General features: G+C 44.7%; 1 protein-coding gene across 7 annotated transcripts in view; it reads right to left on the reverse strand.

Moving 5' to 3' along the window:
- The window catches only part of NMNAT2 (nicotinamide nucleotide adenylyltransferase 2), a 217688-nt gene that overhangs the window by 101493 nt on the left and 101189 nt on the right, over positions 1-15006 (reverse strand). The window lies entirely within an intron of this gene.

Below are 15006 nucleotides of genomic sequence, written 5' to 3' on the forward strand. Positions count from 1 at the left end.
CATTATAATAGAACCTCCCTCATAGAACAGCCTCATGGGGCCCTGCGTGCTAAGTCACTTCAGTCGGACTTTATGTGACGCTATGGTAGCCTGCCAGGCCCCTCTGTCCATGGGATTCTCCAGGCAAGAATACTGGAGTGGGTTGCCATACCCTCCTCCAGGGGATCTTCCTGACCCAGGGATCAAAACGGTGTCTCTTATGTCTCCTGCATTGGCAGGCGGGTTCTTTATCACTAATGCCACCAGGGAAGCCCCATGGGGCCCTACTAGCAGACTATTCTCTCCACGATAGGCCCAACCTTGCTCTCACAACTCTTCAGATAGGCCACACGGTTCAGCTCTTTTAATCAAAGTAGCAAGCTCTCAGAACCCCTGGATAGACGGAAATTGGTGACTGAACAAGCTCCAAGGATGCTAAGGATACAAAGGGCCGAATCTGTGAAAAGTCTGAGCCTCCCTCCCCTGCAGAACTTTAGAAACAACCAGCTACCCATTCCTTTTTCTTTTTTCTTTCTTTGGCTGCTCTGGGTCATCGTTGCAGGTCTTGGGCTTTCTCTAGCTGTGACACGCTGACTCGCTATGCCCTGGGGCATGTGGGATCTTAGTTCCCAGACCAGGGATTGAACCCACATGCCCTGCTTTGGACAATGGATTCTTAACCACTGGACCACCAGCGAAGACCCCAGCCACCCATTCCTGAGCTTACTTCTTCTCTCATATCCCCTGCAGCACCTGGGAAAAAAAAAAACCTTACCCACTGGTCAGGCGCTAGACACACAAGTACACTGATGATATCTTCTGCTTGGTTTAGCCCTTTCAGTCTAGGGTCTTGGTTGAAAGGATTGAACCCTCAGAAGCTGGTGACGTCCCCACACTTGGCAGCATTCAAGCCAAGGAGGGCTGGGAATAGGGCACTGGGAACATGTGTCATAAAGTGTTGGACTGGAACAGCTGCTGGTCCTACAGTTCTGCAGGAGGCTCTAGTGTGTGCATGCGTGTGTGCTCAGGCACTCAGTCGTGTCCGACTCTTTGCGACCCCATGGACTGCAGCCTTAAAGTCCACCATTCTCTGTGAATAGTGCAGTGGACGATGGGGAAAGACACGTATGCGGTGCTTCCAGGGCTTCAACTCCAAGACCACATCACCATGTGGAAAATCATCTGAAACGCTATCAAATGCCCGGGAACCATGGTATCACAGGCACTTCCAATATGAGCCATGAAAATGAATACAAGTTTTCAAAGCAGTAGTTGACTCACCCCCATATTGCTGGGTTACTGATCTCAAAAAAGAGGTGGCATTACCATTGTTATGGGAACTTCCAGTTTCACTCATTGGTATTCCGGCCTCCGGCTGGGAACATCCTGTTCCGGTCCCTAATTGCAGCTCATGACCTACTTCTACTTGCTTGAGCGAGAGGCCCTGGTGAGATACCTTGGAGTCAGGATGCCCCAGACGCTCACTCTGGCGTTGGCTTCATTCCCCTCCCCAGCAGAGGTCAAGACACACTATTCCATTGTTCAGTGTTGTCACAGTGAAATAAGGATGACGGTGTCAGGCTTTCTCTGGAAAATGTTTCAAGAGTTTTAACAGCTAAAGCTTGAGAGGATAGAGCATGTGGATGTGTGGACAGTCCTTTCTTCCCACTAGGTTTGTCGAGCTGGGAACCCAAGCTTGATCAAACTTGCCAGAGCCTTGCCCTCACCTTCAAATAGCCAACTGTCCCAGCACACAGCTTAATTAGAAGAGGTGGATGGGTGTAGACTGGCTTGAAGACAGAGCTGTGAGAGGAAAAAGGGGGGAGAAAGGCTGAGGGGAGTAAAGTTAAATAACTGCTGGTGTGAATACAAGACTCGCATCCCTTTCTCAGGAAGATCGTCAGAACCATCCCACTGCTCTTTCATCCCGCTTAACCTCTGATCATCCTTAACATTTTCCTTTTCTCCTCTCTTGCCCATCTCCAATCCTTCACCAAATGCTATCGATTCTACTTCCAAATAATATCCCTGATATACCTCCTCCTCTTCACACAGTGGTAATAAGTTACATTTTAAAACCATGAATAAGGACGTATCATTTTTCCTTTCAACAAAGGCTTCCTGCTCTACTTAGCACATAACCTGCAGCCTCTCTGCTCGCCCACCAGGCCCTGATGACCTCTCTTGGCTCCTGCCCCTTTGGCTTTGCCTCAACAGCTCTTGTACCACCCACCACGCCCCAGCCACACCGGCCTCCTTGCTCCGACTCACCACGCGCTACTCCTCCTCATGGCCCTTCCCTTTCCTCAACCCCCCACTCTTTCCTTCCTGTTCACCTTCAGATTTCAGTTTAAATGCCCTTTTCTCAGAGAGGACTTCTAAGACTCTTCCAATCTGAGTGAAGACCCTCTACTAGACTCTCCCAGAACTCCCGATATTTCTCCCCCAGAGAAAGTATCACACTTTGTCATTATGTATTAGTGGTTCTCTAAATGTAGTTTCTAGGGACTTCCCTGGTGGTCCAATGGCCAAGATTCTCACTCCCAAGGCAGGGGGCACAGGTTTGATCCCTGGTCAGGGAACTAGATTCCACATGCTGCAATAAAACATCCCACATTCCACAACAAAGATAGACCGCTTGTGCTACAACTAAGACCTAGCGAATAAACTAAGACATAGCCAAATAAAAAGCAAACAAAACCAACAAAAACACATATAGCTTCTAGACCAACAGTATCAGCATTACCTGGAAACTCATTAGAAAATGCAAATGATTGGGCCCCACTCCAGACCTACTGAATCAGAAACTAAGGGTGGGCCTCGAATCTGTGTTCTACCAAACCTCTGCGGGAGTCTAATGCACACTAAGGTTTGAGGGCCAGAACTTATTGCTATTCCTGTGACAAGCTGATTGACATCTGTCTCCCCCACTTGACTGAAAACCCCATGAGCTCAGTGCCTGGCACAGAGCAGGTACTCAATACAACTTTTGTGAATGAATGAATTCATAAATGAGTGTTACATGGATTGGCTGGGAGGGGTGCCAAGGAAGCCCAGATCAAAAATGTAGCCCTGCCCTGGGCTCCCACAGCTTGCTCTGTTCACAGACCTCAATGGCAAACTCACCAGTCAGGCCCCAGCTCCTGTCCGGCCCACAGAGTGTGTTTCGGGGCCCATCGAGGTTACAGTGTTCTAACCAATGGAGTCCCTGCTGTAGACACAACACATCCGCTGGCCTTCTCCAGTCTCAGGTACTTGAAAAAGCTTTGGATAGCTTTTGTCTCTATACATTTTTTTGAAAAAAAAACAAAACTTTTTTATTTTATATTGGCGTATAGCCAGTTAACAATGTTGTGATGGTTGCAGGTGGACAGCAAAGGGACTCTACACACACATGTATCTGAGCTCTCTCAAGCTCCCCTCCCAGCCAGGCTGCCACATAACATTACGTGGCAGCAGCTCCCATTCACTATACATTTTATTTTATTTTATCTTATTTATTTTTTTCACTATACATTTTAAATCCTTCTTTTGGAAACCTCAGAGCTCCCCTGAGGGTAGAGTGGGTTGAGCTTAGTCTTTTGAGAGCACTGCTTCCTGCCTAAAAGGCAGAACCAACAAAGAACTGCTTCCAGAGGGGCTAAGCATCTATTACGAAGCACATGGGATAGTCAACTCCCAAGAGCTGGCACGCGTCAAGCACTCACTAGGTGTCCAACACTATCAAGAGATGCACAATTCCATACGATCCTCAGAATGATGCCGTGAAGTGGGGTTTTACTCCACTTTACTGATTTTTAAAGAACCTTAATGAGATTAAATACCTTGTTTTACATCACTCCTTTAGCAGTGGTAGAGCCAGGACTTCAACCTAGTTCTGTCCAAACACTCCTCATTCTTAACCCATTACATTATACAATTCCCCGTAAGTCAGAGAGAGCCTCAGACTCTTACAGCCGCTTCTGGTGAACAACCAGCATGCTGAGTGCATTTCATTGGCTCCAAAGGCTTTCCAATTAGTAATACTAGGGAGTGCCCCAGGGTGCCAGAGTACCACCCAGCCAGTGTGTACTTTAGCTAAATTACAGAGTACAGAACTGTAGCATCATCACCATGGGTGTTTGACCCAGATCTCAAATTTGGATTAAACTTGTGCTCAGACCAGACTCCCATTAGACCACAGACCCCACTAAGCCCATGCCAGAGACAAGACCTGCTGGATCAACTTTGAGCCTGAAACAACTGGTGAAGACTATCTGTGTTCACAGTATACACACGAGCAGAGTTAACCAGCAAGGAGGTGAGAAATGTTCACCTTGCGGGGGTGCTAAAATTCCTTCAAGCTGCCAGGGGGCTATTTATGGCAGTGGAAGATGGCATTTTCTAGATCAAACTGGACGTGTCTGAAAATTGGCCTCTAAAACCCAAGCAACTTTTCACTAACAAAAATCAGGTCTATGGTTACAATTCATAGCCTATATTCTATTCAGTTTTAGTGCCCTCAGTGGTCTGGGTCTCTGCCACGTGCTACTGATAATATAAAAATGAATAAGACACATACCTGCCCTCATAAAGTTTATGATTGATGACATATGATGTTTATGGGGGCAGTGGGCAGAACAGAGAGTGGAGGACGTTGGTGAGGATAGAACAAGTGCACTGAAATAATTGAGGTGCCAGAACCTCGGGCACATGGGCACATGGTGACCAGGCCATGGTGCCCAGGCCGTGTGCTTGGGTGGCTAAGGGAGGAGACACATCAAGTGCAACAGAACGTTGCAGGGGAGCCCTCATGAAGAACGTGACTCTCTGAGCTGGGCTTTGAAGGAAGAAAGAGGAAAAGGCTCAAGCAAAGCACAAAGGAGAAGACACTGCAGACATACTCTGCAAGATCTTGAGCTGAGGGTCCTGACTGAGAACAGAGAACTGGAGAGCAAGCCAGAGGGGCAGGGGAGCACCTACCCTGTCGTTCCCTGCCCCCATCATTTGGTCTAAGATTTCCGTTTCCTAAACATGCTAAGTCTAAACTGTTCCTAGAATCTTCCAACATGCTAAGAATGCACAGCATTCTTCTTTTTCTGCTGTCTCACGTTCCTATCCTCCTTTCTGGATGGCAGCAAATTGAAAGATTAAGGGAACACACTCAAGCTCATGCATGCCCCCTGACAAACCACTGCTAACTTACTCAGGCATGAATGAGCCAAAGGCAGCAGCATCCAACGATTCAGGGGACAGGGAGGGAGCAGACGTGATATCGGGTGTCTCGGCCACTAGCTCTGTGGAATCTTGGGCAAATGACCTAACCTCAGTTTCATCGATTGTAACAAGAGGGTTAGATCAAGTGATTGTGGAGGTCTTTCCCCATCATGAGATTTTCTGGCTCCTTCCATTTTATCATTTGCAGTCTCTTTAAGGAGGACCAATACCTTCTTCCTGAAGTGAATTATCACATAATCAAAACAAGATTAATAGCATAAATAAAATGCCCAAGGGTTGGGAATAGAAGGGAGGAGCTCAAATGACTTGAATATAATAGCGGCAGGTCAGTTCAACATTGAAGGAATGTATGTGCATCATAATACGGAAATATGCAAGTGTCAATACGAACAGAGCTTGTGCAAGCAGCCTGGCAGAAAACAGCTGGGCAGAGATGGCACGATTAAAGTGGCATTGTTGGTTGAGTTGTTCAAATATAGAATTTTCTTTCTAACTTGATTTTTCTTTTAAAACGTTATGCCTGTTGCAGAACAGTCTTGTGGTTGCCAAGGCGGAGGGGAGGAGGGAGAAGGGGGACTGGGAGTTTGGGGTTAGTAGATGCAAACTGCTACATTTAGAATAGATAAACAACAAGGTACTACTATATAGCAGAGAGATTTATACCCAAATCTCCTGGAATAAACCATAAAATGGAAAAACAGTATTAAAAGAGAATGTATATTTGTGTATAAGTGAGTCACTGCTGTACAGCAGAAATTAGCACAACACTGTAAACAACAATACTTCAATATAAAATAAAAACAAAACAAAAATGTATGACTACGAATGGGCTTCCCAGGGGGCTCGGTGGCAAAGAATCTGCCTGCGATACAGGAGACACGGGTTTGATTCCTGGGTCTGGAAGATCCCCTGAAGGAAGAAATGGCAACCCACTCCAGTGTTCTTGCCTGGAGAATTCCACGGACAGAGGAGCCTGGTGGGCTACCATCCGTGGGGTCACAGAGTTGGACACGACTGAGCATGCCCTCACACACACACACACACGATTATTAATACCAATTATAGATTATATGAAACTGATTTTATCATGCAGTCTATTTTATTATATAACTTTAATACTTCTATAACATCTCCCCAGAAGGCCCTTTGTTTTGGAAGTGGGAGGCAGGGCATATCCTGGGTCCCTCCAGCCCTCTCCAACCTCACATTTACCAACACACTACGTTAGTAAAATGAGAACTTCTTCATAACACACATACAGTGCCACCATTCAGAACCTTTCCATAAGAAATTGTGGAACTCTCCGGAACTGGAAATCCCTTTTCTTCCCCATCACCCACCCAACAGAGAGGAAAGAGAAGAAGACACAGTGGTATGTGAACCAGCAGATTTGTTCGTCAGCGGGAACGACACCTCAGCCCATTGCCTTGTCTGCGTGCTGTGAGATGAGAACAGAAGAAGGCCCTGCAGGTGCCAGTCGTCTTTGTCTCTTCATTTCTTGGATCAGTTTATATCTTGAACCATGTGAGTTCTGAACTCTGCCCTTCCCCTGTGTGAGGCTGCGCTGGCCATGGGTGAAGCTTTTTTTCAAGCAGAGGCGAGCAAGACAGAAGGCATCTGTGCTGTGTATGAGGGATATGTGACATGGAGCCAGCTCAGAGCTGGTGGGAACTTCCTCCCTCCTGCCCCTTGCCAACATCTGGCTCAGCAGTGGGAGAGGAGCAATGGGGAGAAGGGTGACCCAGAGGCCAGCTTAGGTGGGACACAGGTGTGGTTTACAGGCAGGAAGGGCTGGGAGGCATTTGTTCTCACGACTTTAGCCTAGATACGAACATCTACTGGTTATTCTTCCCTGCAGAGAAATCTGCAAGATAAAGAGTGGGTTTTTTAAATATATATTTATTTATTTGGCTGTGCCAAGTCTTAGTTGTGGCATGTGGGATCTAGTTTCCTGACCAGGGATCAAACCCTGGCCCCCTGTATCGGGAGTGCAAAGTCTTAAGCCACTGGATTACCAGAGAATCCAAAGACACTGTTTCTGCGATAACATTGAGCCAGCTTTCTTCTCGTGTCCTTGTTGTCAGCCCAAGCAGACCCTTGTCCTTATATAAAGTTACGTGTAAAACACTGAATTTTTGCTGACTTTGGACTCTTCTCTGATGGGCTGTTAAGTCTAAATGAATTAAGTACCTTCACACACTCCTGGGTTCTTCCGCACACGGAGATGGGTCGCCCTGCTGTACCTTGTTTTTATTTCTCTATCAAATTTCACACTTTGTTTCCCAGAAGCCTGTATGATACATTTCAGGTCAAAGCTAATTCAGTCAGTTCAGTTCAGTTCAGTCGCTCAGTCGTGTCCGACTCTTTTCGACCCCATGAATTGCAGCACCCCAGGCCTCCCTGTCCATCACCAACTCCCAGAGTTCACTCAGACTCACGTCCATCGAGTCAGTGATGCCATCCAGCCATCTCATCCTCTGTCATTCCCTTCTCCTCCTGCCCCTAATCCCTCCCAGCATCAGAGTCTTTTCCAATGAGTCAACTCTTCGCATAAGGTGGCCAAAGTACTGGAGTTTTAGCTTTAGCATCATTCCTTCCAAAGAAATCCCAGGGCTGATCTCCTTCAGAATGGACTGGTTGGATCTCCTTGCAGTCCAAGGGACTCTCAAGAGTCTTCTCCAACACCACAATTCAAAAGCATTGATTCTTCGGCGCTCAGCTTTCTTCACAGTCCAACTCTCACATCCATACATGACCACTGGAAAAACCATAGCCTTGACTAGATGGACCTTTGTTGGCAAAATAATGTCTCTGCTTTTGAATATGCTATCTAGGTTGGTCATAACTTTTCTTCCAAGGAGTAAGCATCTTTTAATTTCATGGCTGCAGTCACCATCTGCAGTGATTTTGGAGCCCCAAAAATAAAGTCTGACACTGTTTCCACTGTTTCCCCATCTATTTCCCATGAAGTGATGGGACCAGATGCCATGATATTCGTCTTCTGAATGTTGAGCTTTAAGCCAACTTTTTCATTCTCCTCTTTCACTTTCATCAAGAGGCTTTTTAGCTCCTCTTCACTTTCTGCCATAAGGGTGGTGTCATCTTCCTATCTGAGGTTATTGATATTTCTCCTGGCAATCTTGATTCCAGCTTGTGCTTCTTCCAGCCCAGTGTTTCTCATGATGTACTCTGCATAGAAGTTAAATAAGCAGGGTGACAATATACAACTTTGATGTACTCCTTTTCCTATTTGGAACCAGTCTGTTGTTCCATGTCCAGTTCTAACTGTTGCTTCCTGACCTACATACAGGTTTCTTAAGAGGCAGATCAGGTTGTCTGGTATTGGCTCTTTCAGAATTTTCCACAGTTTATTGTGATCCACACAGTCAAAGGCTTTGGCATAGTCAATAAAGCAGAAATAGATGTTTTTCTGGAACTCTCTTGCTTTTTCCATGATCCAGCGGATGTTGGCAATCTGATCTCTAGATCTCACCAAATCCGTGCAACAGGGGAAATATGAAACCCATTTCAGAGATGAGAAAGCCAAATCTCAGCTAAGGCAAAGAACCTTGTAAGAGTTGATGGGGAAAACTGGGACAGGCAGATCCCCGCCGCACCCCAGCCCAGGGTGAGGTGGTGGAGACACCTTGTCTTTTCCCATCTGAAGAAAGCTGGCTGCTCACTTCTTCCTTTCTTTCCTCAGCCCCAGGTTCCACCCGTTATCAAAATTCTCAGACTCCTATATCCACAAGTCTCCCCATCACCGTTGAATCTCCTAGAGGAAAGACCTGCTTGTAGACTCCGGTAAATATCACCGATCTAAGGATACCCAGCAGGCAGGAATTTGAGCAGTGCCCTCGGCAGAGCTGAGGTCTAAAAAAGCTTGCCAGGTCATCTATCAAGATCAAATTACCAGCAAATTTGCCCCTAATGAAAAACAGGCTGAAGGAGCAAGGTGAGTGAGTCTGTAAAACTGGTGCTGTGCCTGCCCCTCACTGCAAAGACTCCGGTTTGTGGGTTGCATATAGAAGACTGACTTCGGGTTTCTGGAGAATTCAAATAAACACAGGTGCCCCAGGTTTTGATCTGTGTTTTTTTCCCCAAGTACAAGTGCTCTTTTCTTGGGGGGAAGCATTTTTATTTGCTGTGTTTTCTTTTATTTTTTTTAAAGTAATGCATAATTGTAAAGAATTCAAACATAAAAATAACGGAGAGTGAAAACATCCTTCCTCTTTCTTTGCCCAACCCACTCTCCAGAGATAATCACCACATCCACTGTAAATCTTGGAGAAGATTTTCTGCCCTTTTGGTGACAGTCCCTAACCTCAGAGCCATGACCACCTGCACGAGTGCAGAAGAGGCAATAATAATAAAATACGCTCTGCACGTTGCGAGTTCACTCTGTGCCCTGCGCTGTGGGAAGCATTTTTGCATGCACAGCTTATTCAGCCTGCATGACATCCCCCCAGGCTGGCAGAGGCAAGATTCAAACTCAGGCATGTGAATCCAGGATCTGGGCTGGACAGAACTCACTCCACCACTGCATGTATCGTCCCCATCCTTGTGATGTCCAAGCTTAGGCAGCCACTGCTTGGTCTTGACTCTTGAATCCAACCCTTAGCTTTGCAGTCAGACAAATCTTGGTACATCTGTCTCTACCACTCACTAGCTCTGTGACTCTGGGCAGATCTTTTAACCTCTACGTGCATCAGTTTTCTCATTTGTAAAACAGGGAGACTTGTCTGTGAGGGAAGAAAGGTAAGAAATGCTAACACCATTAACAAAATACCCAGTACACTCTCTTGTCGTGTGCTCAGTTGTGTCCAGCTCTGTGCGACCCCAGGGACTGGGACCCACAACGTTTCTCTGTCCATGGGATTCTCCTGGCAAGAATACTGGAGTGGGTTGTCATTTCCTTCTCCAGGGTATCTTCCCAACCCAGGGACCAAACCCTCATCTTTTATGTCTTCTGCATTGGCAGGCGGGTTCTTTACCACTAGCGCCACCTGGGAGGTTGTACACTCTACATTCTAGCTGTTCAATAAATTTTTTTTGATGTGGACCATTTTTTTAAAAGTCTTTATTGAATTTGTTACAATATTGCTTTAGCTTTATGTTTTGTTTTTTGGCGTCTAGGCGTGTGGTATTTAAGTTCTTGGACCACGGATTGAACCCATGCCCCTTCATTGGAAAACAAAGTCTTAATTACTGGACTGTCAGAAAGTCGCTTGATAAATATTTCTTAATGAATATTTGCTCAAATGAAAGTGCAATAGTGGATCCTCTCACTGGGTTTACTTTTATTATACTATCGTGTTGATATTATAAATAATAGGCTATTGTCTCCTATTGACACTACACTCCTTGCACCTTAATCTCTGTGAGAGATATTAAGATTATTTGTATTGAGTGATGTATCTCATAATCTCATACCAGAGCCAAAAGAGACATTCTTTTTGTTACAGTTATTGTCTACTATTTTTTTTATTTTTCCTGGAGTATAGTTGATTTACAGTGTTGTGTTAGTTTCCGGTGTATAGCAAAGTGAATAGGAGAAGGCAATGGCAACCCACTCTAGTACTCTTGCCTGGAAAATCCCATGGATGGAGGAGCCTGGTGGGCTGCAGTCCATGGGGCCGCTGAGGGTCGGACACGACTGAGTGACTTCATTTTCACTTTTCTGCATTGGAGAAGGAAATGGCAACCCACTCCAGTGTTCTTGCCTGGAGAATCCCAGGGACGGGGGAGCCTGGTGGGCTGCTGTCTATGGGGTCGCACAGAGTCGGGCACGACTGAAGCGACGCAGCAGCAGCAGCAGCAGCAGCAGCAGCAGAGTGAATCAGCTATACATATGCATATATCCACTCTTTTTTTCTTTTTTTAGATTCTTTTCCCATATAGGCCATTAAGGAGTATTGAGCAGAGTTCCCTGTGCTATCCAGTAGGTCTTTATTAGTTACCTGTTTTATATCTAGTAGTGTGTACAGATCAATCCCACTCTCCCAGTTTATCCTCCCCTCCCTACTCCCTGGCAACCAGAATTTTGTTTTCTACATTTGTGACCATTCTTTCTTTTTTGGCTATTTATCAAGAATTTCACTCGCAAGCACGTCACATATGGACACTCCCAGCAAGTGTCCTATCGGTAATTTTATTGTTAAATCCTAAATCTTGGCAGCATGTACCCAGTGAGTTAGGGTTTTTCCTAAGTATGGTATCTGACACTTGCTTAAGCCAATCTGGCCTCAGATATATATTTTTACCACAACTTTATTGAGATGTAACTTGCTTACCATGAAATTCACTCTTAATTTTAAAGTGTACAATAACCCTGTGTACGAGACAGCAAAAGAGACACTGATGTATAGATCAGTCTTACGGACTCTGTGGGAGAGGGAGAGGGAGAGGGTGGGGAGATTTGGGAGAATGGCATTGAAACATGTATAATATCATGTATGAAATGAGTTGCCAGTCCAGGTTTGATGCACGATACTGGATGCTTGGGGCTGGTGCACTGGGACGACCCAGAGGGAGGGTATGGGGAGGGAGGAGGGAGGAGGGTTCAGGATGGGGAGCACGGGTATGCCTGTGGCGGATTCATTTTGATGTTTGGTAAAACTAATATTGTAAAGTTTAAAAATAAAATTAAATTAAAAAAAATAAAATAAATAAAAAATAAATAAAAATGAAAATAAAAAAAAATAAAATTAAAAAAAAATAAAGTGTACAAATCAGGGGGTTTAGTGTATTAACAAAGTTGGGCACCCATCAGATCAGATCAGATCAGTCGCTCAGTCGTGTCCGACTCTTTGCGACCCCATGAATCGCAGCACGCCAGGGCACCCATCACCACTAATTCTAGAAGCTTTTCATCACTGGAAAAAAAATTCCATACTCCTAAGCAGCCACGCTCCATTCCTCCTGCCCGCTAATGCCTGGCAGCCATTCACCTACTTTCTGTCTCTGTGGATCTGCCCATTCTGGACACTTCATATGAATGGAATCATACAATATGTGGCCTTTTGTGACTGGCTTCTTTCACTTAGCATAACGTTTTTGAGGTTCCTTTATGATGCAGCATATAGTAGTACGTCATTTCTTTTATTATTAAAATGACCCTGAATAACATTCCATTATATAGCATAATGCATTTATACATTTATCAGTTCAGTTCAGTTGCTCAGTCATGTCCAACTCTTTGCGACCCCATGGACTGTAGCATGTCAGGCTTCCCTGTCCATCACCAACTCCCCAAGCTTGCTCAAACTCATGTCCATTGAGTCTGTGATGCCATCCAACCATCTCATCCTCTGCCGTCCCCTTCTCTTCCTGTCTTCAATTTTTCCCAGCATTAGGGTCTTTTCTAATGAGTCAGTTCTTTGCATTAGGTGGCCAAAGTATTGGAGCTTCAGTTTCACCATCAGTCCTTCCAATGAATATTCAGGACTGATTTCCTTTAGAATTAACTGGTTTGATCTCCTTGCAGTCCAAGGGACTCTCAAGAGTCTTCTCCAACACACAGTTCAAAGCATCAATTCTTTGGCGCTCAGCTTTCTTTATGGTCCAACTGTCACATCCATACATGACTACTGGAAAAACCATACCTTTGACTAGATGGACCTTTATCGACAAAGTAACGTCTCTGCTTTATAATATGCTGTCTAGGTTTGTCTAGTTTTTCCTCCAAGGAGCAAGCGTCTTTTATTTTAGCCATTCTAGTGGGTGTGAAATGGGATCTCACTGTGGTTTTGACTTGCATTTTCCAAACAACTAGTGATGTTGAGCATATTTCATGGGCTAAATGGCCATTTGCATATCTTTGGAAAAATGCTATTCAAACATTTTAAAATGTGGGTTATCTGTTGGCCTCAGGTATTTTTGTAACAGCTGTTGCATGTAAGCAAGGATCACAGGTTTACCTGTGTCTAACCTATACTTGATTCTGACTCCATCATTTACATACGTGACCTCAAGCAAGATTAGTTCATTTCTTTGACGTGTTAGTTGCTCAGTCCTGTCTGACTCTTTGCAACTCCATGGACTGTAACCCATCCATGGAATTCCCCAGGCAAGAATACTTGAGTAGCTTGCCATTTCCTACTCCATTCATTTCTTTCAACCTTAGCTTAATTATCCATAAGAAGGGGGTCCACACTTCTCTCCCAAGACTGTTTTGAGGAGCAAATGAGATGTAGAAGCATCAAGCACAGATTGGGGAACCCAATCGACACTCAAAAATTTGTTAGACCCTTTGATCACTCCACCCGCATCTTGGACATGTTTTCCCTTAGGAAGATACTATTTGACCCTGACGGAGTTTGAGTAAGCTCCGGGAGTTGGTGATGGACAAGGGAAGCCTGGCATGCTGCAGTCCATGGTGTCTCAAGGAGTCAGGCACGACTGAGCGACTGAACTGCAATGAACTGAACTGGACCAAATTCAACATGGCCAGTGGAGTGGACTGAAGTCTAAAAGGCACGGCCTCCAGCTGGAAAAGGTCAGTGAGTTTTCTATGAGTTTTCTATGTGTTTTCAACACACACAACAATGTCTCCACTTTGGGGTGAGGGGTGTCATGGCCTTGCTGACCTCTGCATGAGATAATCTGAACAAATATAAGCCATCTCAGTAACCCAAAAAATAAGACAGAGACAGTTATCAAAGAGGAATTGTAACCCCTTCTGTCAGCACCAGTATTCTGTAAAATCGTCCTAGTTTTGAATAGTAAGAGTTTAAGAACGGGTGGCTTGAGAGCTTTGGGTAACATGACATTCAGAGTCTGCCTTTTCATAAGAGCAAGTCTGGCTCTTGCTTATTAACAGTCTGGTAATGCACAAGGCCTGTCATTTGTTCTTTCTCTAATGAATGGATAGACTGTTTAATTTCCTGATAGGCAACCTAGTAATTTTAGTCTCGCGCACCAAGCCTTTGTCTGGCTTGTTCCATGTGCGTAAAAGCAACCTTCTTCCTCTTGCTATCATGTGCTGTTTTTCTTCCCATTATAGCTCAGCTCAAAGGCCATTTCCTCCAAGTAGTCTTCTCTATTAGGGGAGTATAAGCCCTGAAGGAGTGGTCAGGCTGATAAGTGAACTCTGTTATTAACCCTGTAATCATTGATTGAGCGTGTATTTTGGGTAAGACATTGTGCTGTGTCCTGGGAAAGGAATATGACATAGTCTGTGCCTTCAAAGGCTCACAATGTGTTGGATAAAATGGATGTATAAACAGATATTTACAAATAACCTCATGTCTCAATGATTGCCACAAAGTGATTTTTATCACCACAGCATAGGGAGTAGAGTTTGCAAGAATAGTAGACTCTAAAGTTTCATCTTTGTTTAGATGTCCTTTGGGGAACCCCTTCACTTACATAGACCCATTAGAAGGGAAGACAAAAAGCGTATACATTTTTTTCATTTTTCTGTGTCGAAGCATACTTTGGAGAAGGGAACCAGCAGAGAAGAAACAAAACAAAATAGATTTTAAACATTATTCCTCTAAATAGAAAAATATAAGGAGAAATCACAGGAAAGTATTACAATCGATTTACGGTATTGTTTTGTTATGTTTAAGTAAAAGCTGCAGGGAGAAATTTAGGCAAGGAGAGGACAATGTCATTTTCAACGTCCCCCAGAACCTGACAGAGGATTTCCTGTAACCCCATGTACAGGGTCCTCAGCGTTCTCTAGATTTACTTCTGCTCATATTTAAAATGAAGAGGTTGAACCAGCAGGTTTTGACAATTCCTGATGGTTCTGAGAGCCTATGAATCAGAGTGGGCAGTCTATTCATGGGTTTATTTTTAGCTGTG

The sequence above is a fragment of the Bos javanicus genome, chromosome 16 (genome assembly GCF_032452875.1).
Source record: "Bos javanicus breed banteng chromosome 16, ARS-OSU_banteng_1.0, whole genome shotgun sequence".
Lineage (NCBI taxonomy): Eukaryota > Metazoa > Chordata > Mammalia > Artiodactyla > Bovidae > Bos > Bos javanicus.